The sequence below is a fragment of the Girardinichthys multiradiatus genome, chromosome 23 (genome assembly GCF_021462225.1).
Source record: "Girardinichthys multiradiatus isolate DD_20200921_A chromosome 23, DD_fGirMul_XY1, whole genome shotgun sequence".
Lineage (NCBI taxonomy): Eukaryota > Metazoa > Chordata > Actinopteri > Cyprinodontiformes > Goodeidae > Girardinichthys > Girardinichthys multiradiatus.
Window position 1 is genome coordinate 49,177,235 of NC_061815.1, and position 27,236 is coordinate 49,204,470.

General features: G+C 40.8%; 1 protein-coding gene and 1 long non-coding RNA gene across 6 annotated transcripts in view; one reads left to right on the forward strand and one right to left on the reverse strand.

Annotated features, from left to right (window-relative positions):
- LOC124860885 lies at positions 1–27,113 on the reverse strand. The gene is made up of 4 exons (XR_007036479.1): positions 27,057–27,113; positions 1,932–1,992; positions 1,100–1,143; positions 1–99 (listed from the first exon to the last, which is right to left on the reverse strand). It is a non-coding gene; the product is annotated as an uncharacterized LOC124860885 (long non-coding RNA).
- lingo2 (leucine rich repeat and Ig domain containing 2) overlaps positions 1–27,236 on the forward strand; it is a 283,442-nt gene that overhangs the window by 89,358 nt on the left and 166,848 nt on the right. The gene's annotated exons all lie outside the window — the stretch shown is intronic.

The following is a 27,236-nucleotide window of genomic DNA, read 5'->3' on the forward strand; positions in this document are numbered from 1 at the left end:
TTTTGTAAAAAGTTTTTACTCTTTTTCCTCCCTGTTCACCACCTGGTCCGTTTCTCTCTAGGTCCGAGACCCAACCAGTAAAACCAGCAAAGTATTTACCTTGTGAAATAATGAGAAATGGTTAAGTATAAAATCAAGATTTAATGCCAAAATGATCAGTCTACAGAGTACATTGTTCTTAACCCTCCTAAAGGCTATCATCCTCTTGTATCAGTTTATCCTTGACTATGTGTTGCATCTTATGTGAAATCAACAGTTATGTTGTGTAAGCTGTAGCAGTGAGCGATGCGGCAGATAAGCAACAAGGGCAGATATATTTAATTAGGGCAGCAAAGAGATGATTAGAAATGGCTATAGAATCATACATCCATAACATTCTAACAGAGACCTGGAAAAGTATTTATACCCTTTAAATTGTGTTAACATTTTGTTGCTTTACAACCACAAACCTTAAAGTGTGTTATGTTTTTTTTAATGCAAAGCAATTTGTTGTGTACCATATAATGCATCATTTCATTTAACCTTACAGTTGTGAGATACTTTGTGATGATCTTATGCTTGAACAACTTATAAAATACAGTAAGGTTTGTGGCTACAACCTGATAAAATGTGGAATGAATACTTTTGCAAGGTACTTCATGCAGTTTAGGAGCAGCTGTATATTGATTTTGATAAAAATGTTATAAGAATCTATTTAACATAAGACCCGGTTCACTGCTATTATTACAGTGGGATCATCACTAGCAGAACTGGACCACTGTGCTATGAAGAAAATGTTGTGGTCTGATCCTTTCTGTGATATACCATCTTTCACTGTAAATCGTCTAAATGTCAGGTTTACCATTTACATGACAAGACATGGCACCAGTGCGGTGTAACGCTTCAGGGTACTTTGTTTGAATCCTGTCATTTTGGTGAATGGTACTTGGCATTTGCCTCCTTTAATTTTTCTTTTTGCTATAAGAAGACATATCATCATGTATATTTTATTCCTTTGTGGACATGGCATCTTAAACCATCTGAATGCAACATAGTAATAAAAATGGTTAACAATGTTTTAAGAACCACAAAAATAACTCTGAAGTGTCAACTTCCTTACCAGTTTCTTCTGATGCCCATCTGACTAAGCAACAATAGTGTGATCTAAAAACACAAGTTGGATTTATTAAGGTTCAATGGATCAGCTCAGAACCTTTATTTGTTATTGATTCCTTCAGTTTTTGACCATTAAACTAATTTATCCTACTGTGTGGGTGGAACTTTAAATGGAGAAACTAGTAAAGCTATGGTGTACTTGGGAAAGAAATTAAACATTTTATGGGTGTAATCACTTTCCAATCATATGTACATTTTCCCAATTGTTGTTGGAGGTTTAACATAACCAATGCTTCAATGTTTAAAATATACATTTTCATTTTAAATTATATTTCTCTGTGCACCTGTCATGGAAGTGATATTTGTAAAACTATTCCTCTGTGGCAACTCTTTACAGAGAAAAAATGTAAAGGGATGATTAGGCCATTAAGGCCACATCTGCCAGCCTAATCTGTTTTAATTTGCAGAGAACTCTGCTGTATATCGCTACAGTGAATGTGACATTTTAATTATGGCAAGGGCTGTAAAAATGATTACTGTGAGGTTACACAGGGCTTCTGTTCATATCACCGTGGAGAATAGTTACCATACTGCCAAACAGTGCCAAAACAACATGACCAAGAAATCTCACTGACCTCCTAACTAATCATTGCAGCAATCACAGGGAATGGTAATAAGATATAAATTGCACTTTTTATTTGCACAAGGTTGAATATTGATATCTCATACCTGGAAATCTATGTTATTGTTCAAATGTCTGGACGTAGCTCAGCTAATACATCAATGTGCCTGAATATGTTTTAAAGATTTCCGATTTCCTAATAAACTTACCTTACCTTATTTTTCAGAGAAAGTCCTTCTGATTTCCTTGTGTTGCCTTAGGCATAAACAGCAGCACTGGAAATAGAAGTGGATGAATTTGACACATGGAATGCCAACTTGGACTAAAGCATCAGCAGAACCAATGAATCATGATAGTTTATGTTTAACCATATGATTTGTGGTTTGCATTGCTAACTCCTTTTTTACTGCACTGGAAAGCAGAGGCGATTAAGGAGGAAGTTAATCTAAGAGGAATTAAACATCTTTTGTTTCCCATCAGAAGGTAATGGGAGGTTAGCCAATTTAGTTTTATGTTATTTTAATGACTTTTTTTAGATATACAAAGGACACATGGATATATGTTTTCTTCTTCTATGAAGTTACGTTCCTACAATGTTGCCAAATATTAACATATGGATTTTGTTTGTTTGTTTGTTTTTTGCTGGGGCATGAATGTATTATTCAAATGAATCTGATAACATTTCTCATAGTTTGTAGCTTGTATTTAACAAAAAGAAAGAAACTTTGTGGGGATTTAAACATCAGCTTATCAACTTTTCACAGCAGCACATTTTTTTCTCCAAAGTTTGAAATCTGACTTTTGTTTGGTCTACAGATTACCTCAAAATTATCAGAATAGCTTTTTTTTTCTGCCTCCATCGATCCCTAAGTAATGGAAAGGTTTCTGTCCCTGTTTAAATAAGACCTTTACTGTAGCTAATTTTCAGTTAGACAGCAACATAAATAACAAATTAAATGTAAACAAACTCATATGACAACACCTGCAGCCAGCATATATATTATCAAGCATGAAAAAATATTTTATAGCCTCTGTATGACAGCACGATATTTCACACAATTCTCATCAGGCTTACAAGAAATGCTCCATGTTTTATTTGTATGTTTGCTACAAAGTGCATCTGTACACTTTGTAGCAAACATACACACCTTTTGTGCACTGTTTAAGAAAAAGGCACACTGTAGACTTTAAAACATGTCACAGTGGTCTTTATATACCTGTTTGGAGAGTGTGATTGAAGTTTAGATTAGGATTTCAATTGAAAGTTACAATTGATCTTAAATCTGAATTTAAATGTGTCTTTATTATCTTTATTTTATGTGTTTTTTATACTTTAATACTTTAATTGTTTGACATATTAACCTCTGTTATTTTCTTTCTCTTTTCCTTGATGGCATGTTAAACCCATTAAAATTTGTCCTGTGTATGAATGGTGCCATATAAATAAATATTGACAGATCGACGGAATAACATTTATTTAGTTTAAAAAATAAACTGGCCCTAACTTTCTATAATTTTTAACAAGACTTCAAGTGGTTGTTGCCTTGCCTCATGTTATTTCTTTTTCTGGCTTGAGAACTCTTAAAATATGGAAGAGTTTACATTGTTTTTTTTTTTTGTTTTTTTTTACAGCGCTTTCAAATAGTCGTCTTTTGTACCTTGTTTTCCTGTTTTATGAAAGCTTTTATCTCTAAAAATCTCTAGTGAAATTAATCTACAGAAAAGAAGTATTTTTGTGTCGTCTTTAGTTTTATATCATAAACTCAGTAAGACTTCTTAGAATAGTGCTTTTGTTGCTACTATTCAGATAAAATTATGTTAATGTATGGTGATCTGTAAAAGTTCAAACAAAAGATTCCCATGCTCCTCTGCTAATCTTTGATGCTTATGTTTTAACTCCCCCCTCAGTCTTCTAAAGGTTTAAACGGAAGCACTGAAGCTTTTTTATCTTCTTTTATCTATCTTTCGTCTCTGAGGACTTCTGTCATCACTGAGTGTGAAATGTTGCAGCTTTCAGCACCATAAGTGTCATACAGAGTTATGTATACCAGATTTATGTCCATGCATGCCCGTAGATCAGCAGTTGTAGGAGGTAAAAATGGTCTGCAGGTCTGACCTGTAGATGTTTGCAGAGGCTGGTCCACTTGACAAAGGCAGGTTTTGACAAATATCTCAATTCTGGCTGCTTTTATTATTACTTCATTTGTAAATCACTGTGGGTATGCTGTATAACCTGGCTATACACAAGCCAATAGATCATGGTCATGTTATGTTTTGTTTGTTTGTTTTTCTTACCTCTGTTTCCAAAACGGCATTGAATAAATTTGTACCTAAATAGTGCAGATTAATATTATATAAACCAATGTGTAATCCTAACCATTTCTTTTACTAATTGGTTGTTTTACTAGGAAGAGCTTTTCTAGCATACAGCATGTTGCACCAAAGCAGTTCACAGCAATGGTTATACAGGACTCAGTATAATTTGATAATACTAATAATAAAACTACTAAATCAGAAATCAACTGTTACAAATAATACCAAGAGGTAAAATTAATAAAACAATGAAATATTATGCTAAGATAAATATAAAAATGAATTACAATAGATATGAAAAATAAATTAAGATGTCAAGTTGCACTTAAACTGAAAGCTACAGAGTAGAAGTAAGTATTTAAAAGCACCTTAAAGGTTTCAAAGCTCTGAGCAGGTCCTATATGGCAGGGAAAGTCATCTAAAGAAGATGGATATATTACAATTATGTCCTACTTAAAAAAAAAAAAAAAAAACAGACATTGTACCCAGAGCTGGAGTGTTGTAGCAGTGAATAATGCACTGGTGCAGAATTATGAGTAAATGTATATTCTAAACTCAGGCCTCATGATTTTGTTCACACTTTTGCCTTAGAGCCTGCTGCATACTGATGTCAGGTTATGGGTGCTTCTAGAGAGGCACCCCATAAAAAACACATACGTCAAAGCAGTGAAAGCAAAGCATCATTTAAATATCGAAAACTTTGTGGTAATTGTACTAATTGGCCTTTAAGCAAACATGTGCCTTCCTCTGAATAATTGTAATTGTAAGGTTTTCAAATGCTGTTCTCCACAAAATGTTTACATCATTCATTGGACTCATGTATACCTATGCCAGTGCAGTATAGATAATAAGGCTAAGTACCAGGTGGCAGGCAATTTATGAATAAGCAAGATGTTTGTCATGTTGCTGAAAATCCAACGTCACCAATTTATTTTAACTTTTCAAAGTAATATAGTGCATTATTTAACCTCATTGTGCAGATGTTTCAGCAGGGGTTCATCAGTCAAACAGGGTAAAAACATACCATTGGGCCCCTTCATATTGTGACTGTGCTGAGCACCCCTTTAGCAAGAGCGTATATCTTAAACTGTCTGCTCAATAACTCAATTCCACTCTTATCTTGGGCACAAGGAGCAGATTTAAAGTGAGGTGGGAGAGCTCACACTTCTTCGCTGTAGGATATATCCCACAGGCCAGACTGTAAAGAATTATACAGGATCCCCATCAATGATGTCTTTGAAAGATTACCATGATGATGGGCGTTAATAACATGGCAAAATCCAAACATTTGGGATATTCTTATTTTAAAATGGGAAGCTTTCAGTGGTCAAAATGCAAACTAAATCTGAAGCTCAATAAATTTGTATGTATAAACTTGATAGAAAAAATAATTACATTACTGACCTTAGTCTTCTTTTAAAAGTAATATTGACAGATTGTCATTATATAATGAATTACAATGCCTTGCAAAACTGAATGTTGTTTTACTTGAATACAAACTATTCACGCCTCTTTTTTCCTTTTCACTTTTGGTAACATTATAGCCTCTAACTTCATTTTATTGTAAATGGATTGTTTTGGATCAACAAAAACTAGTATATGAATGCAGTGGAAGGAAATTATATGTTGTTTTCAAATTCTTTAGTGATAAAATGCGATGTTGCACAGTCATGTTCTGCGACCCCACCCTTCTGAAACAGGCAAGGTTTGTGAACATCAATTTGCCAAAGATCCTAAATTTGATATATGTCTGACTTTTGACTAGGCCATTCAGATGCACACACACACACACACACACACACACACACACACACACACACACACATACATCACTGAGACCTGGTTAAATAACACAGTTACAGAGAACGGCATTAGCATGGAGGGTTTAACTACTTTCTGTGCGGATAGAAGTGGAGTCATCAGTGGCAAATCTAAAGGTGGTGGGGTGTGCATCTATATCAATAACAGATGGTGCACTAGCATAGATGAAACCCACTCTCATTGCTTCTAGACATTGAGCTATTTTTTTTTTTTTTTTTTACCGTGTCCTGTTCGGCAGAGTAGCACTCAATTATTGTCTGAGTGCCAAGAAGAAGCCCAACAGATTTACTTTCACAAGTGGAGCATTACAGTTAACGCTATAATACTCCGCTTGATATTTATAAAATAAACTTTATTAAAAACTACTTTGGGATTATTTCATTTGCAATGGACACAGAGACTGACACAAAAAGGAAAAAAAGAAGCAAGAAAGAGAGAGTGGTGCGGCAAAAAGGAAAAAGGGAGAGTAGGAGTAAAGAATTGAGAGAAAGAAGGGTGAAGAGAATACCGGATAACACCCTAGAAGACTGCTTCTACTCCTGCAGAAACATTTTTGACAACAGCATTGTTACCAAAAATGCACGGTACTAATGAATGCAAGATGTATTTAGCCGTAACTGCTGCTCAGTATATAAAATCCCCAACACCTGTGGGGATAAATGTGAGCACACTTGTATATATAAAATTTCTCCATTAAAAATATGCAATAGCAAGTGTGAGAAACCACAGACCTGCCCAAGACAGACATGGAGAAGATTTGAGCCACAGACATCCAAAACCCCCCCAGAGCATGGGAACCTCGGGAGGACCACCGCCTACCGCTACCTCCCCAGAGAAGAGCAGAGGAGAGCCCCAGGGGAGCCACCCAGCAACCACAGTGCAGAACCCCCAGGGAGCTGCAGCGACAAGCCCACAGACCCTGCCGGCACACCAAATCACCCAGCCCCAGACACCGACAATCACCAATAGAGACACCAGCCACCGGCAGGAAGTGTGGCAGGGAGGAAATAGGCCCCACATTTGATGGGGTGCCTAAACTGATCCAAAAGGAGAGCAGCCCAAGACCCAACCCGACACAAAAACAGGCACACAATCACACATTCCAGCCATCATGCGTATACATAAAAACACTCACACCCACACATCAATTGTAAAAACACACAACAATGGATGTCGTACACTCACTCTAACATCCCATACATACTCTATACTCCTAGGTCCAGGTACCGATACCCCAGAGCCCCCAACATGAATCACCCCGCAGGGCCACCCCCAACCAGGATGCAGATATTGAACACATGCCCCTGAACCCAAATGCCATGAATCCCCTCCCCACAGGGGCACACCTCCACAAATGAGCTCCACCCCTGAAAAGTCGATGACACATCCACACAAGGTACACACAGCCCCACTCCAAGCAGACACTAATGAGCACTGTGCTCACAACGGACCCACTGACCCCACACCAAGACAGAACTAATTTACCCGGCAAGAGGTCGGCGGCCCCCAAAAACACACCACATCACTGCCACTGCAACGACAGCAGGGGAAACACCAACCAGTTCAGCTCCATCGTCACCGCTCAGCAAACCCCCACCCCACACGCTGCAACCCCTCCATGCCACCCTCCAGCCCGCCGCCCCACATGAGTGGTAGTGTGATGGAACGGGCAGATGGAGGTGTCCGGGGATGGAGAGGGAAGGACTGGGGGGCAAAATGCTGTCCCAGGGAGACAGCTCCCAGCTTGACCACAATAGGCACCCCTGTTCACCGAGTTCCAACAAAGTAGGGAGGCACAGCCACATCTACTAGGGGCAAAGCTAAGAACAAGCACTGGGCCCCTCAAACCAACCAAAAAGACCCCCAGCCCCCCCAGAACTGCCCAAATCCTGAAACCCAAATCCCCAGCCCCGACACCCATCCCCCGCCACAGACCCCCAACAAAGAGGAGCTACCTGGAAGCACGTAGCGGCAACCAAAAGTGTGGGACCACTCCAAAAAAAGAGCAGACCAGCCAGCCCAGCACAACAAGAATATGCAAAGGAGGGCACACGCAAAGGAGGGCACACGCAACCCCACATAGACAAACAAACCAAAACCACCAGCGGCAACAAGGCAGTCAAGCAGACTCCGTGACAAATCACCCCACCCACCACCATGCCCAAGGAAAAGATGCCAGCCCAGCAAGCCGAAGGGCGCCACAGGAAGGCCAGAGCCCACACTGCAAAGAGGCTGCACCACAATAGCCATGCAAACCCCACCCCAGTACAAGGCAGAAAAGCCCGATGCAACCGCTAAGCCCAGCAAAGCCCACCCCGCAGCATTCACACACACGACTCCAAGAGCCACACTGCACAGGACCACCACCACAGCACGCCATACAGCGGAGAACAGAAAGCAGCAAAAAGCGCCCAAAGCAAAAGCCGTGCACAAAGCCCACACTGCACAAATTAACCCCCACCAGCCTCCAAAAAATAAAGTCCCCCTGTGAAATCAAAATCAACTTTATTGCCAAGTTTGTACAGACAAAGAAGGAATTTGACTCCGGTACACGATGCTCTCAATAATAAAGAACATAATTTTTAATTGTACATGTATACACAATTGACTTCACAATAGAATATAATGTGAGATCAGTCCAAGTATGAATGGTGTTGTTCTGGAACTCTGACTGTCAAGTGTTCATCAGAGAAACAGCCTGGAGGAAGAAAAGGTCTGTCTGGTGGCTGGTTTTAGCAGACAGCACTCTGAAACGCCGACCTGAAGGTAAAAGCCTAAACAGTTTATGTGCAGGGTGTGTGGGGTCTGCAGAGATTTTAGCTGCCCTTTTCCTGACCCTAGGCCTAAATAAGTCCTGGATAGAGGGAAGGTCAGCCCTGATGATTCTCCCAGCAGCACTGATTGTTTATTGCAGTCTGGACCTGTCCTGTTTTGTGGATGGGCCAAACCACCCTGAGATGGACGAAGACAGGACGGATTGAATTATGGCAGCGTAGAAGATGACCAGCAGCTCCTGTGGAAGGCTGTACTTCTTGAGTTGCCTCAGGAAGTATAGTCTCTGCTGGGGCTTCTTCTGAACATTGTCTATGTGTGACAACTAAGTGCACCCCCGCAAAGAGAAGACCCAGAGCATTCAAACCCAAGAACACATGCCCAACACTCATACACCAGTCAGAAGTACCCCCACAGGAAAACTAACACCGAAGCTCAGAAGAGACAGAGAGCCCTCAGAGCCAATGCCAAAATCCACCGAGAAACTGACACCACTCCACCCCAAGAACAACTACGGTCAGCCCGCCTGCCCAAACCATGCAGACCCCTCTGACCCCTACTCCAGACAGAATCAAAACCAAGAACCATCAGGAACCGGAACCAAGACAGGGAACCAGAATCCAAACCAGATCCAAATGATGCCTATTCCCACCCAAGGCCAACCACCCATCCCCACCCCAAAAGAAAACCGGCACCCAACCCAACATTCGTACAACTCCCAGAACACATAAGACGTTCGACACCCATGTTGACTTCTCCACACCCCCTCCCGCAGACCCTCTGCCCCACCAGCAAAATGCACTCCTTGAAGGAGATTGCACCTGCAATGAGATGGTACCTCCATGCCAGTTTAGGATGCTCCTAAGCCCATAAATGCACCAGGAACCTGGAGCCTCCTTTGGCCTACCCAAGAGCAGCATGGCCACCAGGCCAGTAACCTATGTCTGCCGGCAAAGGCCGCCCAAAAGGATCGCATGCAGCCACTAGATGTCACCAAAGCCCCACCCCGGTGGTGGCCACAGCCCCGTGCGCCAGACCCCCCAGTGACTCCAATCCAGGAATACCCCAGATGCCCCAAACCCAGACACCCCCCTCCACCCCCCATATCCACAACAATGCCCCCTCTGAAAGGTCTAAAGGTCCCCCACCCCCACTAGGTGATGTAGCCGATTAAAGGAGCCCAGAGAGAATGATCTGATGTGGAAGCAGAGGGTGTCTCCAGACTTATATAATCCAACAAAAGGTTCATAAGTTTTCCAAATCATGAGGATAGTTTTCTTAGCAATACATAAGGCAGTGAAAACCATGTGAACTGAATTAGTCTCCATGGTGACATAATCTAAATTGCCTAACAAGCAAAGGGGGAAGGTGAAATATTACATCTCAAACACTTTGATAAGTCTTCACATATCAGGCACCAAAACTTCTGAACAGCTATACACAACAATTGAGCTTTTAACAGTTAAATTTCACCCCTTCTATCTCCAAGGGAGTTCTCTGCTATCATTATCACTGCTGTGTATATATCAGCCGATACAGATACAAAAGTGGACTTAAAACCTTTGTCTCATTCTGTAAACGAGATGTAAACTATACATCCTGAGGAGGTATTAATAGTTGCTGGGGACTTCAATCAGCCAAAATGACAAGAGTCCTCCCTTACTTTTACCAACATGTGGACTTTGCAACAAGGGAAACTAACACATTGGATCATGTTTACATAAACATTAAGGGAGCATAAAAAGCATCTCCCGCCCCTACCTGGGCTCATTTGACCACATCTCTGTTAGGCTAATCCAGCATACAGACACCCGCATGTCAGAATAAAGCCCTCCCTAAGGCAAGTGAGAGTGTTTGGCTGGAGGGAGCCAGGTCAGCTCTGCAGGAGTACTTTCAATGCATGGACTGGTCTGTCTTCAGACATCCTGCCATCAAGACCATTACAAAGACATCTAGGAGTTTGCCAGTGTTGTATCAGGATACATACATAAGTGCATGGATGATGCCTGTGTCACAAAAAACATCACAGTCCGGACGAAACAGAAACCATGGATGATGACAGAGGTGCAAGCCCTGTTCAAAGAAATGAACTCTGCCTTCAAATTTGGGGATCTCACTCCTCTCAGGTCTGCAAGAGCCAATCTAAACATAGAAATCAGATTGGCAAATAGGGCACATGAACAAAATATCCAGGGTCACTTAAACAACCAGAGAGACACCATGGGCCTCATGTACGAAGCGTGCACACACACAAACCTTGCAGTGCAATGTTTTATGCACAACTTGGCAGGTACAAAAATGTGTGCAGAAATCCACACAAATGTTTGACCTGCCGTGAAAATATGTAGCAGCCACACAAACGTTTTTAATCGACAATAACACACTACAGAGAACTAATCCTCCCCTAAATACACTGAAATATGACCCCATTCAGTATTATTAAATTCATGGAGCATCAAACCTGATGTTTTTTCATGAGTTTGAGCTTTTATGGTTTAAACTTGAATGATCAAACAGAATTACATTTAGTTTCATACAGTAACGTAACACACCTCAATAAATGATTGAAACAACCTTAGTTGGATGTAAACTGTAAAATTTCCTGTTTTTGTCACCTGTAGATCTTAATGTGCATTGGTCTGTGTGCTGAGGAGTATAAAATGCATGTGAATCATCTAAGGGGCACTTTTATTCTCACTGAGAAGAAAATGGTGTTGGATCAGCAGATTCATTCCTAACAAGTCAGGTTTGATGATTCATAAGGTGGACAAGCTGGAGACAATCGCACATGTCCATAAATAGCTGCGTAAAGTTGCTGTAGTTGTGAAACAATAGCAGTTTTGTCACAGCTGGAGGACATCGCCAATGGAAGATGTCAGACAGAAATCCTACTGACCAGCTGGTACATGATGATGCATAGCTTATCAACTAGTTAAGATTGCTCAGGGCAATCATCTTGAAGCTCTGCATGAAACTGGAAAATTTAACTAAAAGTAATTCCAACTGTTCCCACCATCAAGCTGCTACTACACCATGTGTGATCCTAAACAGAGGTTAACAAACAATGAACTTGATAAATTTGATCAATAAACATTAATTTGAGTCCTTAATCTGCTTCAAGTAAAAGTATTGTCTTATGTATCTGTGTGTGTGTATATATATATATATTTATATATCGTCTTGAGAATGACATATACAAGTCCTGCACAGTGGTCAGAGGGATTTTAAGCCATTCTTCTTGCAGGATAGTGGCCAGGTCACTACGTGATACTAGTGGAGGAAATTGTTTCCTGACTCGCTCCTCCAAAACACCCCAAAGTGGCTCAATAATATTTAGATCTGGTGACTGTGCAGGCCATGGGAGATGTTCAACTTCACTTTCATGTTCATCAAACCAATCTTTCACCAGTCTTGCTATTGGTGCATTGTCATCCTGATACACGGCACCGCCTTCAGGATACAATGTTTGAAACATTGGATCCACATGGTCCTCAAGAATGGTTCAGTAGTCCTTGGCAGTGATGCGCCCATCTAGCACAAGTATTGGGCCAAGGGAATGCCATGATATGGCAGCCCAAACCATCACTGATCCACCCCCATGCTTCACTCTGGGCATGCAACAGTCTGGGTGGTACGCTTCTTTGTGGCTTCTCCACACCGTAACTCTCTCGGATGTGGGGAAAACAGTAAAGGTGGGCTCATCAGAGAACAATACATGTTTCACATTGTCCACAGCCCAAGATTTGCGCTCCTTGCACCATTGAAACTGACATTTGGCATTGGCATGAGTGACCAAAGGTTTGGCTATAGCATCCCGGCCGTGTATATTGACCCTGTGGAGCTCCTGACGGACAGTTCTGGTGGAAACAGGAGAGTTGAGGTGCACATTTAATTCTGCCGTGATTTGGGCAGCCATGGTTTTGTGTTTTTTGGATACAATCCGGGTTAGCACCCGAACATCCCTTTCAGACAGCTTCCTCTTGCGTCCACAGTTAATCCTGTTGGATGTGGTTCGTCCTTCTTGGTGGTATGCTGACATTACCCTGGATACCGTGGCTCTTGATACATCACAAAGACTTGCTGTCTTGGTCACAGATGCGAAAGCAAGACGTGCACCAACAATTTGTCCTCTTTTGAACTCTGGTATGTCACCCATAATGTTGTGTGCATTTCAATATTTTGAGCAAAACTGTGCTGTTACCCTGCTAATTGAACCTTCACACTCTGCTCTTACTGGTGCAATGTGCAATCAATGAAGACTGGCTACCAGGCTGGTCCAATTTAGCCATGAAACCTCCCACACTAAAATGACAGGTGTTTCAGTTTCATTGTCCAACCACTGTATATACATAAACAGTGTCTTGTAGAAGCACTGTAGACAACAAATTGTCAAATTTGTAAAACAAATATTAAAATTGTGCATCATTTTGCATTTTATTTCATACTGATTTAATTCACTAATTTGTCTATCACCTAATTGTAGTGCAAGATAAACACCACATTTGTGGCTGTAACATGACAAAATGTAAAATGTTTAGTGGTATGATTCCAGTATCGGCTGTCCATTTTCAAAATGAAACTAAAACATTAGAGATTAATATTTACTTAGATGTGGAAAATCTCGTAGTAACAATATTTGAGGTAGTAATAAATGTTGTATATAATTGTTTAGCTTTGAGGTGGCTCTTAGCTTCTGTACAACGTTTCCAGTGTCACTTATGGGTTATGCTTGAGAGCACAAGCAACAACCCATACAAGTCATGTTAATTTGAGTTTTCTAACATAAAGAAACTGGGAGGACTGTTCTGTTAGTGTTTAATTTTTTTGCATTTCATAGAATATTTAAAGTAGGATGAAGCTGATGATTTAAAACAGGTTATTTTTTCACACATGCAAAGGCAAGTTTGTTTTATAGAGACTAAACAGTACAGTTAATTATCTCTTCAAGCAGCATCTTTCATGGACAAGGCTCAGAAATTCGGTTGATTGTACACCCTGAATTTATTTGAAGAACTGTTTGAAATATTTTAGTTCTGCAGGATAACACAAGGTTTTTTAGCTTATATAATATTTCCTGTTTCATTATTCATGCCATGACCCCTATTGATTTGTATTGCAACCAGCAAGAACTACTAATTTAGTGTTGTGGATTTACGTTAATCCACAACACTAATGTATGACAATAACACTTATATGAATAAGTGAATTATTTGTATGTATTTAATTAAAAAGAAAAAAAATCACATATTTTATGTATGAATTATTAGAGTATATGTAAGAAATAGTGTGTATATAGGTGAGTGTCAAACAAAATGGCAGTTAAAAAACTAAAGCTCAGGATTTAGGTCTTTCTTGGGAAACAAAGCAGCTATTTAGTGGCACTACACAAGCATGTGATTTGGTATTCTCATAAAAAAGGAACATGTTTATACTAATCCATTGTGAGGCCAGATATGTGCATTCTGTTTTTCTTCAGTTCATCCTTTGAGTTCTCAATTTATTCTTATATTTATATATTTATGTCCTCCATTCCCCTGTGTTTATATTTCTGGAATTTGTATGAGGCACATTATTTGCATTAGTCGTTGTGCAAAACAAAAACATATGAACTCCCATTTTCCGGCTGGTCCAGTTCATCCATGTTTGTTCCTGAGCCTTTATTTATGTTGTTCCCTATTTGACATAATTTGACTAACCCGTTTGTTTTCAGAGGCAGTTTGTTTTACTGTGTTTTTTCTGCTTTTGTATTTGTCTGTATGCTTACACAAAGCACACAGGTGTTTGTTGTCACTTGTTTGTATATGTTGTGAAGGGAGAAGGTTTGCTGGTTTTTGTGTACAGACCGATGCACAGATATGAGGCTGGCAAGATCTTTAATATTCTCCTATGTATGTGGTCTGATATATTGGACTCCAGAAGGGAAAAACAAATTTCTTGAGGAAAATACAGGGACGAATTGCTGTTCCACAGAATATGATCCATAAATCGTGAGCACAAAAATGTGCCTCAGCTCAAAGGCTTGTTGTGGATTTTCTTATGAAAGTAGGAGAGAAGACAACTCATTAACAAGAGAAAGGCCGAACTTTGTTTTATAAGTTTATTAAAAGGCATATAGCATTTGAAGACCCTGTCTCTGAGCTTAGTCAGAGAAACAGAGCACCAAACAGAATTTACAAACAGTACTTATACCAGTAAGTGGATGTTATCTCAACTTAAAAGAGTTTTGAAATATGGCCCCCAGACCCTCCCGGGGTCAGAGGTAACAAGGTTATTCATGAGGGCACCCATCTACCATCCCTTGAGATAGGGATGGCGTGTTTATCGATTGGATCGTCTATCGGCGATTGAAGGGTTGGATCATGATTTATTTTTTCAAAGGGCGATCTTTATTAATTAATTTAATGCCGTGCTGGGGATGTAAAATCTATTTTATATGTGCGCTTCTCTGTAATTTAAAATGTTTTAATCATCATCCCCGTGATCTGATCTGTGATCGGAATAAGCACCAACGCGGCTCCTCTTCACGTATCTCCGCTCGTCATCTTCTTGCTCTATACTCTGTGCGCCACAAGTGGTGCCAATAGTGCTGTATTATCACATGTAGTCACAAAACGAATAAACCATGACAGGCATACATTTGAACAAGTAACTTTATTACAAATCGAGAGTTACAGTGTGAAATAAACAGGCTTTAATAAATAATGTGTAAAAACAAAAAGGCTTAGTTAAACGGTAGAATTTCTTAGAAAATGTGAACGTTACCACCACAAAATAAAATCACTTCAAATATGACGCCTACTTAGGTTTGCCTTTCATAAGAAATTATTTCGAACGAACTTAAAGCTTAAAACATTAAACAATAGAACATTGCAGCCTGCGTATGATAAACAAATGAAAATAAATATATTACCTACTTTTACAAATTATTTGACAAGAAAACAAGCATGTTAACTTTATCTGGCTTTAGCAGACTGCAGTACCGGGTTACAACATCCCCTGCTTTACTGAAAATGCACTCCAATGGCGTGCTGGTCGCAGGAATGCACAAATATTTTTGTGCAATTTTTGCCATTAAGGGTAAGCGGCTGTCGTTCCTTTTCCACCATTCAAGAGCGTTGGTTTCTCCATCAACTACCTCTTCTTGGAGGTAATTTGCCATTTCTGCCTGTGCTCGCTGCTCAGGAGTTGCAACAGCAGCAGGCTTTATTGTGCCAAGGAGACTGCCCAATGTTTTCTTCTTTTTGCCTGGCTGGGACTGGGAGAAAGGAGGTGCATCGTCGCCATCTGTAGAGTCCCGCACAGTCACAGGTGGTCCGGAAGTAGTCTGCTTCCAGGACAGCACCATCTCATCCTCCAGCTGGTTTCTGATGTAGTCCAGGTCAATACTGCCCACGTGAGTAGCTTTGTACCGCGGGTCAAGGAGGGCAGCTGTGCGCATTAACTGGATGATCTTGTCGTTGTCATATCTATTATCAAGTTGCTCCAGGATCGTTTGTTTAATGGCTGTAGTCAGTTTGGCATCGGTCTCTTTTTCCTTGAGAGTATCTTTAATCAAGTGAAGCAGAGGCAGCAGCAATGAGATGGTGACATCATGCTCACTTGACAAGATGTCTGTAAATTCAGATACAGACTTCAGGCCTTCTGTGACAGCCTCCAGCACGCTTACATCTTGCCAGCTAATGGTTGGTTGTGTGCGCCGACTCCTGTCATCAGCAAAAACCCTTCTGATGTGAGGCAGCAGGGTGAGAATCCGCTCTGTCATGGCATATTTGCTGCCCCAGCGCGTTGCACAATCCTGTTTTATAAGAGAAAATATAATGGGCAAAAGGCGGTTATAGGCTGAGTAAAAGCAATGTGCGTATTGTTACTTTCTAAATGCGCTGTCTTCTGTGTGTATGTTTGTACGCAGACACCGATAAAACTAGCCTCCAATCTGTTATGTTATTATTGGTAATAATACAGTGGCAACACTAAGCTAGTGATGAAATTGTACATTTGTAACAGAAAACATATGATTGAAACTGACTTTGTTATCGCTTGGTGGGATAACGGCTATATGTTAATACTTACAGTTATTAAAGAAAGCGGTTTCTTTATCCCCTGTTGCTCTTGCTCTTTCCTGAGTTGCTGTCGCCTTTGCCAACTGTGTGGAAAGGCTCCATTTATTTGGCGACACACTCCGAAAGCCCGGTCCGTTTTGTTTTTTTCTTTATTCAAGGCATTGTTGATGGCTAAGTTCAAATTATGCCCGAAACAACTGATCCATGGCCATTTAAGATCATGAACAGCTGCAACGATGTTGGCTCCATTGTCGCTTGTAATGCAGACGACTTTCTCTTCTCCTATTCCCCATGCTTGCAACCCATCCTGGAGTGCTTCAGCTAGCACCGCCGCGGTGTGACTCTCTGGGGTAAAAGCTGTCTCGAGACATTTGGATTTTAATGTCCAGTCTTTTGAGACATAGTGCGCAGTTATGGACATATAAGGAGACATGTTACTGCTTGACCACATATCCTTAGTCAAAGCAATGAAGTTAGCCCCTTTTAATTCATTAACTATTTCCCTTCTCAGCTGTTCATACAGTTTTGGCACAGCAGTCTCCGAGAAATATTTCCTCCCAGGCGGTTCATACTGCCTCCATTGTAGTCAACATTTTTTTGAAACTTTCTCTTTCAACCGTCTGAAATGGGACGCACTCCTTCGCCAGAAATCTTGCAACAGCTGTTGTACACTTGGTCCATCTTTCACTGCCTGGCCTGTATTTAGTTGATTTAGCAAAAGCTGCTGATATTGTGGGCTGCCCCCGTGGCTGTTCCCCAGATGCACCTGCAGCGCTGCTGGTTGGAGGCAGTTTTGCGGCCTCGGCGGGGTGATGGACTCGAATGTGCGCGAATAAATTTGTGGTTTTCCTATCCTTCACAGGCACACATAATTTGCATAATGTGCAAATAGGCTGTGTTAGGTCTTGAGGCTCACTGTCAGCATTTGGATAGAACCAAAAATATGCCCAAATAACCAACTTAGCATTATTTTTGGGCACCAAATTGCTGTCTGACTGCCATGTTTTCGGCAACAAGATTTTTTTTTTTTATGACATAATTGCGCCCGCCCCATCAGCCGATTGGATCGTCTATCGGCGATAGCCGGTGACCTCGATCTTACGACCAGAAAATAGGGCGATTTCCCATCCCTAACTTGAGATATAACACTTCAGGGAGTGTTAACCATAAAACTCTCCTGATAATGAATTTAGAGCCCATCTCCTCTAAGTTAAAAACACAGAGGTCAGAGGGTAGAAAGGTAAAGGGAATGTCAGAGAATTTAAAAGAATTTTCCATAACAGGCTCTAAATAAAAACCATGTAGATCATAATTAGGTTGCTTGGCACAACTAAAACATAACAATGTAATTGCAAAAAGTGCTGAATTGTTAAAGGTGGTGCTAACATGAGGTTCTGCAACTGTAGCTTACAAATGGCAGCCAGATGTAATTTTACAAGTAAGTTTTGTAGTGATATATTTCTCCACCTGCTGTTTCTGATGCTGCTGTCACATTGTTTGCTATTTTGATATGTATGCTGTCATAGTATGTGTCATAGGAGCCTGAATGTAAGGAAGTGAAGATCAATTTGTGGAAGACGAGGTTCTGTCATATCTTTGAAGTAGGAGTTTCAGTTTGATGCACTCCCTGTTTGAATAGTGCATGTGTACTTGGATCAAAGGTGTGATATTCAGTGTTCTGTTAAGTTCAGGACAGGTTACGTTACATTTGTCAGTGTCACAGTGTCACAAATGATCAGTATGCATGCCATTGGAAAGCCATTCCTTTCACAGTCTAGATCCAAGAATATAATTGTAATTAAGAATAGAACAGTAAACAAAAATCACAAATCTGCACATTTTCAGTAAAATTACACTCAGGTGAACAAAACTGTATGTATAAATATATGTATTTAAATTTTGATAGATACTTGTACTCATACTCGTACTCGTTGTCTTTCACTTCATCTGGGACTGATGCGGGTTGCGGGAGCAGCAGACTCTGTAGAGACACCCAGATTTCCCTCTCCCCAGACACCTCCTCCAGCTCCTCCGGGTGGAGCCCAAGGTGTTCTCAGGCCAGACGAGAGACATAGTCCCTCCAACGTGTCCTGGGCTGTCCCCTGGGCCTCCTCCCGCTGCAACGTGTCTGGAACACCTCCCGAGGGAGGCATCCGGTATAGATGCCCGTGCCACCTCAACAGGCTCCTCTCGATGTGGAGGAACAGCAGCTCTACATTCTGCCCCGGATGGCTGAGCTCCTCACCCTATCTCTAAGGGAGTGCCCGGCCACCCTACGGAGGAAGCTCATTTCAGCCGCTTGTATCCGGGATCTCGTTCTTTCGGTCATGACCCAAAGTTCATGGCCATAGGTGAGGGTAGGAATGTAGACCAGGCGGTAAATCGAGAGCTTCACTTTTCTAGGTCAGCTCTCTCTTCACCACAACGGACTGGCACAGCTTCCCCATTAGTTCGGCAGCTGCACCGATCCATCTGTCGATCTCCTGCTCCATGCCCCCCTCACTTGTGAATAAGACCCCAAGATATTTGAACTCCTCCACTTGAGGCAGGAACGCCCCTCCAACCTGAAGAGGGCAAGCCACCCTTTTCTGGTCGAGAGCCGTGGCCTTGGAGGAGCTGATCTTTATCCCAGCCGCTTCACACTCGGCTGCAAACCACCCCGGGGCATGCTGTAGATCTTGGCTAGAGGGGGCCAGCAGGACCATGTCATCTGCAAAAAAAAAAAGAGACACAATCTGCTGGTCTCCAAACCAGACATCCTCCATTGCCCTTGGTTGCGTCTAGAAATCCTGTCCATAAAAGTTATGAACAGGACAGTAGACAAATGGCACACCTGCCAGAGTCCAACATGCACCGGAAACAGGTCCGACTTCGTGCCAGCAATGCGGACCAAACTCCTGCTCCGCTTTTACAGAGACCTGGTGGCCTCCAATAAAGAGCCCCCGACTCCTTACTCCTGGAACACCCCCCACAAGTCACCACCAGGGACACAGTCGAATGCTTTCTCCAGGTCCACAAAACAAATGTGGACTAGTTGGGCAAACTCCCATGAACCCTCAAGTACCCTGCAGAGGGTGTAGAGCTGGTCCAGTGTTCCATGGCAAGGACGAAAACCACATTGCTCCTCTTAAAGCTGAGGTTCAACCTGAAGCTGGACTCTCCTCTCCATTAACCTGGAATAGGCCTTACCGGGGAGGCTGAGGAGTGTGATCCCCCTATAGTTGGAACACAACCTCTGGTCACCCTTCTCATGAAGGGTGACCACCACCCCGGTTTGCCAGTCGAAAGGCACTGTCCTCGACCGCCACGCAATGTTGAAGAGGCGTGTCAACCATTACAGCCCCACATCTTCCAGAGACCTGAGGTACTCATGGCAGATCTTATCCACCCCCGAAGCCCTGCCACCATGGAGCTTTTGAACCACCTCGGTGACTTCAGCCTGGGTGATGAATATTCCAACCCCAAGTCCCCAGCCTCTGCTTCCACCAGGGAATGCGTGACAGCAGGATTGAGGAGATCCTTGAAGTTCTCCTTCCACCACCCGAATATGTCCCCAGTTGAGGTCAGCAGCTCCCAACCCCCACCGTGTAGAAGAGAATCCAGGCTCTCTCAAGGAGCTGGGTTTCAGAGCCCACGCTGTGCGTGGATGTGAGCCCGACTATTTCCAATCAATATCTCTCAACCTTCTGCACAGGCTCAGGCTCCTTGCCCCCCAGCAAGGTGACATTCCACATCCCTAGAGCCAGACTAAGCATCTACAGATCGGGTCATCGAGGTCTCCACCTTCGTCCGCTGCCCGATCTTCTTTGCACCGGTCCTTCATGGTTCCCAATGGCAGTGGTGGGCCCACTGGGGGATGGCCTCGCATCTCTCGTTTGGGCTTGGCCCGGCCGGGTCCCGTGAGGAGCAATTCAGCCACCATGCACTCTCTGACGAATCCCGACCCCAGGCCTGGCTCTAGGGTGGGACCCCGACTCCGCTGTACTAGGTGACGTCACATGCCTCGATTTTGTGGTCCTCATGAAGGCGCCTTGAACCACTCTTTCTCTGACCCGTCACCCAGATTCTGTTTGCCATGGGAGACCCTGCCAGGAGCATTTGAGCCCCAGACAACATAGCCTCTAGAATCATTCAAGCACTCAAACCCCTCCACCACATTAAGGTGATGGTTCAAGCAGGGGATTTTCATAATTATATTACCTGAAATAGACAAAAAAAAAACTGTTACAGTTATGACATTAATTGTCCGGACCAGCATTGTTTTGGTCACATCAGATTAACCATCGGTAGTGAGCTTCAGGAAGCAATGGACCGTAACCTTTTCATAGTATATTTGCTCATTAAGACTACATTTATAACTGGTAGTTTTTTGTTTAAATTTGTTAAAAATGTTTCATGTAAATTAAGGAAAATATTTCCCATGTGATTTTGGCTTTACTTGCCTGTATCCTAGTCAGAGAGCAAGGTTAGAAGTGACACAATGTATGAGCCCCTTACTGTCAAAATTGAATAACTATTATATCAAAGAAATACTATTTGTATTTTTACTGCCAACACATTCTGAATTAGTACATATTGTTAATTTGAATATTGCATGTACAATAGATCAACAGATCTATGTATTCAATGTGCAAATGAGCTAAAGTAAGCATATTTTTATACAAGTCCTACAAATAGATGGTAGAAAAATGTGATTAAAATGGTCCTTAATATGTTCATCAACAGCAATTATTGGTGCACACTGGCCAGCTTGGTTGTGTGGTGGTTTGAGGTAAAGTTTTAAAAATTGTATAAAAGGGGTTAAGCTGCCAGTTCATTCTTCTGCTTGTTGCTGCTTCTCCTGCAAACCTACAGCTGGACTCACTCCCTGCCTGCAGCAGGCTCCACACAATAGCAGCCAAAATGTGTTTAGCATAATCTGAAAGCTTTAATGCTTAGGGCATGAGCCTTTGGTTTACATTGGTTTTGAGGTAAGTGATTGCTGCAGCTATCCTGTATGAAAAAGCTACAGTTTGTCCTTAAACATTCTCAGTTTACAGAGCGCTCCAAAGTAGTGTCCTCCATTGACACCACTGAGAGCTGTATTCTGTTATGAGTGCTTTGAACTTGTTATAAGTTCAAAGCACTCCAAAAGAGGGAACTCTCAAAAGCATTCATGCACAACACTCAGTGGCTGTATTTTTTAGCATCTGTTTAATACTTGTGTTTTCGACATTAATGTTGCATGTCTGCTGCTAAGAATGGTTTTTGTCATGGCTATGATCTAAACTGTTAGCAAAAGACTGTTTATATGTTGCAGGTAGCGTGGTTTGCACTGTAGTTGTTTTTCTTCAGATCAGTTATGTTAAAGGTTTGGTGATGTTGTTTCAAGTTGGATGAACATTTTGATACTACCCTCATTGCTGCTGAACAATGGCAAAAAGTTGCAAGCGTTTTGAACATTTGTTTAGCACATAAATGCTCTGCATCTGGATGAAAATAACAGCTCTTAAACCAAAAGGTCCATACATTTCTGCCAGAAATGCATGTCCCTTCACCTTAGCCACTACAAATACATTTGTACTTGTATTTGTACGTTTGCATTGTTTACCTCCATTTACTTAGGAATCTAGGTGAACATTTACTTTTTACTGACTTTAACTGAAATGCTAATGCTATGCTAATTTGACCACTGAATATTCAAGACTGAGGTGTAAATTCTGTTGTAGCTTATGGAAACAAATGGAAGAACAGGAAATCCTGCAGGACATGGGAAGGCATCAACAAAAGCATGATGTGGAGTTAGATGTTGAGTCATAGACTACAGAGATGATTTAGGGCCAACGGACACACCTTCTCATTCTCATTCTTTATTTTCATGACTATGAATATTGTAGCTTCACACTGAAGGCATCAAAACTATGAATTAACACATGTGGAATTATATACTGAACAAAAAAGTGTGAAACAAATGAAAATATGTCTTATATTCTAGGTTCTTCAAAGTGGCCACCTTTTGCTTTGATTACTGCTCCGCACACTCTTGGCATTCTGTTGATGAGCTTCAAGTGGTAGTCACCTGAAATGGTTTTCACTTCACAGGTGTGCCCCGTCAGGTTTGATAAGTGGGATTTCAAGCCTGATAAATGGGGTTGGGACTAGAGGGTGACACGGGAGTGGATTTTCTCTCCTGTCCCATCCCGCTCCCACAGAAAAATGTCTTGTCCCATCCCAATCCCAGGCCAGCATAACAAAAAAAATCCTGTCCCGTCCCACTCCTGGTAAATTGCCTCCCACTCCCGTCCCGCTCCCATTCAGAACGACTCCCACTCCTGTGCCACTCCCATTTTTGTTTTCTTCATTTAGTCTTTTGGCAATTTCTTTGTTTGAAGGACCAGTTAGGTCCCTGTTTTTAGCTGTAGTAAAGGCCAGTTAAAGTAAAAAGAATAATAATGAAGAAATAATAAAATATCAAACAAGGAAACAGACCATGCCTTTCTTAGTTGAATAAACAAAATGTACATAGTTGTATTTTACTTATTTATTAAGTGACTGTTTCCTTTGAACAATGACATTACTTTTATGTTTCAAGTTGCTGGAACGAAAGAAAAATGCACCTAGTAAGAGAACTGTACTTGTTGAACAAAAGGGCAAAAAGGCAAAACCTTCATAATTTAGAAACTGTACCTCAATGGTTCACAGCCCTGGTCCTCTCTGCAAGTTTTAGATGTTTGTCTGCTCCAGAACACCTGATTTAAATTCTGACATGACCTCCTATACAGGCATCAAGAATGGAGGGTCAAACTGGACAAAATTAATACAATAAAATCATCATTAAATAAATAAATGTTGTGAATGTCCCATAAGTGAAGTAAATGTAACATGAAAGAAATGTAACATTAAATGTGCCATTAAATTAAAGGTACCATTTATTTATTTAATACATCATTAGAAACAATAAATGTACCATTATATCATGAAATGGACTATTATGCTATTAAATGTGCCACTGAATAATTAAGTATAATTTTAAAGACGACATGACGTAATTAGTGGTACACTTAATATTTAATGATGTATTAAATAAATTGTACATTTAATGGTACATTCAATTTTTTTCTATTTCACAACATATTTATTTAATATCTTCCCTTGATGAAGCCTTTCTACGGAGTCCGCGAGGGTACAAGGGGAATTGTTTTCTCTTTTGTGTCCCCACACAATAGTCTTTGCGTTATTTCGCAATATTTTGTGGGATAGTTTCCAAACCAGATAACTGCAAAATTTAAACAAACACTACACCCGTTTTGAGATTTATTGAGTTTTATTTTGAAATCAGCCTTAAATAAAATTATCTTCAATCAGACTAAAAGACAGTTTTTATCCACAAGCTGTCAAACAAACTACTGAACTCTGGACCATAAAACTGCACGAAACCACATCTGTGACACTTTATTTCCTTATTACTGCTGCATGATGTGTACTTTTTTTTGTACGCCATTAGTGCTTTTGTTTTTATCGTGATTTGAACGGTTCTTCTTATCCTAAGCATTTCATCGCATTGTTTACTGCGTGTTAACCTGCATATGACAAATAAACCATATCAATGACATATTAGTGTTTGTTTTATGAGCAGTTTGTCATCTGTGCTGCTGTTCCAAAATGCCGAACGCAAAAGTAATAAATTTCCCCATGTCCCCTCACGGGCTTCCGTATCTTACCTCTTAAATCTTTAGTGCACATGCAGCAATTTTGTTGGTCAGATGAGACTTGACACATGTTGGTACTTTTGGTTTGATGAATGAAGAGATGCAGGGTTGATTTAATCCAGAATCTGTTTTACAAGTGTCCCTTAATCACTGGTGTACTTGATTACAACTAAACACGTTTTACAAGCAGCAGACAGCGTGTTAAAACCGCTACATTCAACTCTCCTGAAGTTCGGTAATATTTGCGACTTTCCTGTCAGCTCTATGAGTTTAATAGATGAGTCCTTATTTCTGACTTTACGTTACAAATATAATGTTACCACGTCCAGTTCTCCACCTGCGTTTGCTCCCTCCATTCTGAACGCAGGTGGAAAACATCGAGCAGAGGCACTGTTGGCTTGTGGGTCGTGTAGTTCGTTTGACTCACATTATAGTATAGGCTTCTTGGAAAAAAACTACACAATGGCGGCGTTGATCCAAGTTTTTTTTTCTTAAAGTTTATAACAAAGTCTCAGTTTACATTTCCAAGGACAATTGATCCTAGTTTATTTTCCCTCCTATTGGTTAGCTCCCGCTCCAGTTCATTTTTTATCTTGTACCGTCCCAATCACGGGATCTTTACTGATGCTGTCTCCCGTTCCGCGGGTTTCCCGTGAGAATCCCGTGACCCGTGGGACTCCCGAAAAAATGTCAGCCTCTACTGGAGATAGGCACCAGCTCCCCCCACCACCCTGCAAGGATTATGCTGGTGTGGAAAACAGATGGATGGCTGGAAGTGAAACCTTGACCATATTTCAGGGAAAAGTTGCCTTAGTTTTAGCTTTTTCTTTTTAGAAACATAGCAGAAAGAAAATTAAAGTTGAACCAACACGTCTGTTGAACCAACACGTCAGTAAGCAAAAAGCAGTGTACCTAGGTTGCCTTATGTGGATAAATGATGGACAACCTAAAGATTCTTTTGCATCTTTATTAAACTTTAAATGCACAACTTCCACATAAAAGTCGAATAGTAAAACAGAATTACTGTACAAAGCACTGGAAGTCTGAGGTAAACAGGAGTCACTGCAATAAAGTGTAACCACAACAAAAGGCCACAGGCAGGGGTATAAATTCTATCAGCTACAGCAGCATTACTGAGCCAAATATTCAGAAGAATAAAGTGCACAAGTAAAATGTGGCACTGTAACATCAAATTTAAAACGTCCAAAAGATAAAATCAAACAGTAAAAGCAGCATTGTTGTGCCAAACAATGCAGGTTTAAGGTAGACCGATAGAGGAACAAAGCGTACTTAAGTGACGTCACAACTCAGCTAGATCTTGAAAATGGTTCTCTTTTAATGGGGAATGTGATTATTTTCATATGTATAGGGATAGTAAAATCAAGATTTTTAACAAATATCAAATATATGTAATTACAAAGAACTCTCAGGACTAAAATGATAAGCTAAAGTTTATATTTTTTGATCATAAAAAAGCTTTACTGAGCAAATAATGGTGGTTTAATGATTGTCTCCTAAAAAAAGAAAAAAACCTTTACTCCCTTCGAAAAACTTTGCTTAAAAATAATTTTTTGTCTTGACCGACAAATAATAGAAGATGATGAGCAACTTCAGCGTAATACAGTTGATTTGTTAATTCCATTATTCCTTAAGTTGCACTGGATCCATAAGCAGGAATGCTTTAAAGGATTATTTTACAGAAATGTTTTTACCAACCTGTATCTGGCCAGAGGTTTTGTTTTACAACTGCATGATTAATTTACAATAACTACTAAACATTGATTAACACATTTATTTTTCTTTTTAATTATCTTCAGGTAAACTCATCAGATAACTACAGCACCTAGAAGTGTGCTCTCTCTCTCCTCATGCAGAGCTGTCTGCATAAAACCAGGACAAATGAGTTCACACTCTACTAAGGTTTACATGAAAAGACAATACTGGGGAAATGTGTGTTTTATGTGCAAGGGAAGTAATAATGATATATAGACTTTATTGATCTCACAATGAAGAAATTGTCCTCTGCATTTAAGTCCCTTAGAGAGCAGTGGGGAGCAGCCCGGGGAACATGCTAAGGGTCTTGCTCAGGGACCCAGAGTGGCAGGCTGTATTTAAAACCCGGGTACTTGTGGCCTATAACGGAAATCCCCTACTATAACCACTAGGCCACCACTTCCAAGTGAAAGAGCTCTGTTTGATCATTAATGGGGACTCTATTTAAATATTTTTCCTAATGTGAATTTACATGCCAACAAATTCCTAGGAAATAAATTGTAAGGAAAAACTGTGGTGACAGTTCATAAAATATCTACCTTAACTTAAAATGTTAACATTTTCAGAATAAAAAATATAATATTTTACATTCTGGTACTTGCAGTTATCCATCACATATAATAAAATGTTTTATATCCACTTTCAGCTGCTACAAACAAATAACAGGTGGCAGAAAACAACAGAGTGAATGATCAAAGTCAGCCTGCAGTTAGTGGGGAAAACCCCCTCCAGCCGCCTGCTGAGCCTGCAGCCACTGCAGCCTGTCTGCGGAGCTCTGCTGCTCCAAAAATACCAGAGCACATTTCAAACTAGGCTCACTCTGGTAAACTGACTGCACAGATGAAGTTTTAAGGTCGACTTACTCGCCTTAAAACTACTTTTTGTTACAAATTAATAGTGGTCTGCACTTACCTTCTCCATTGACCGCAGCTGGTGAGTGCATTATGGGAAACCTAGCTTATCTATCGGTTTTTTAATTTGTTGTTGTGCTTAGTTACTGTTGTTGCGTATTTTGAAATGTTGTGTTTTTAAGATGTTATGTTTTTTGAAATATTATTGTGTTTTTTAATGTGTTGTTATGATTTTTAATTT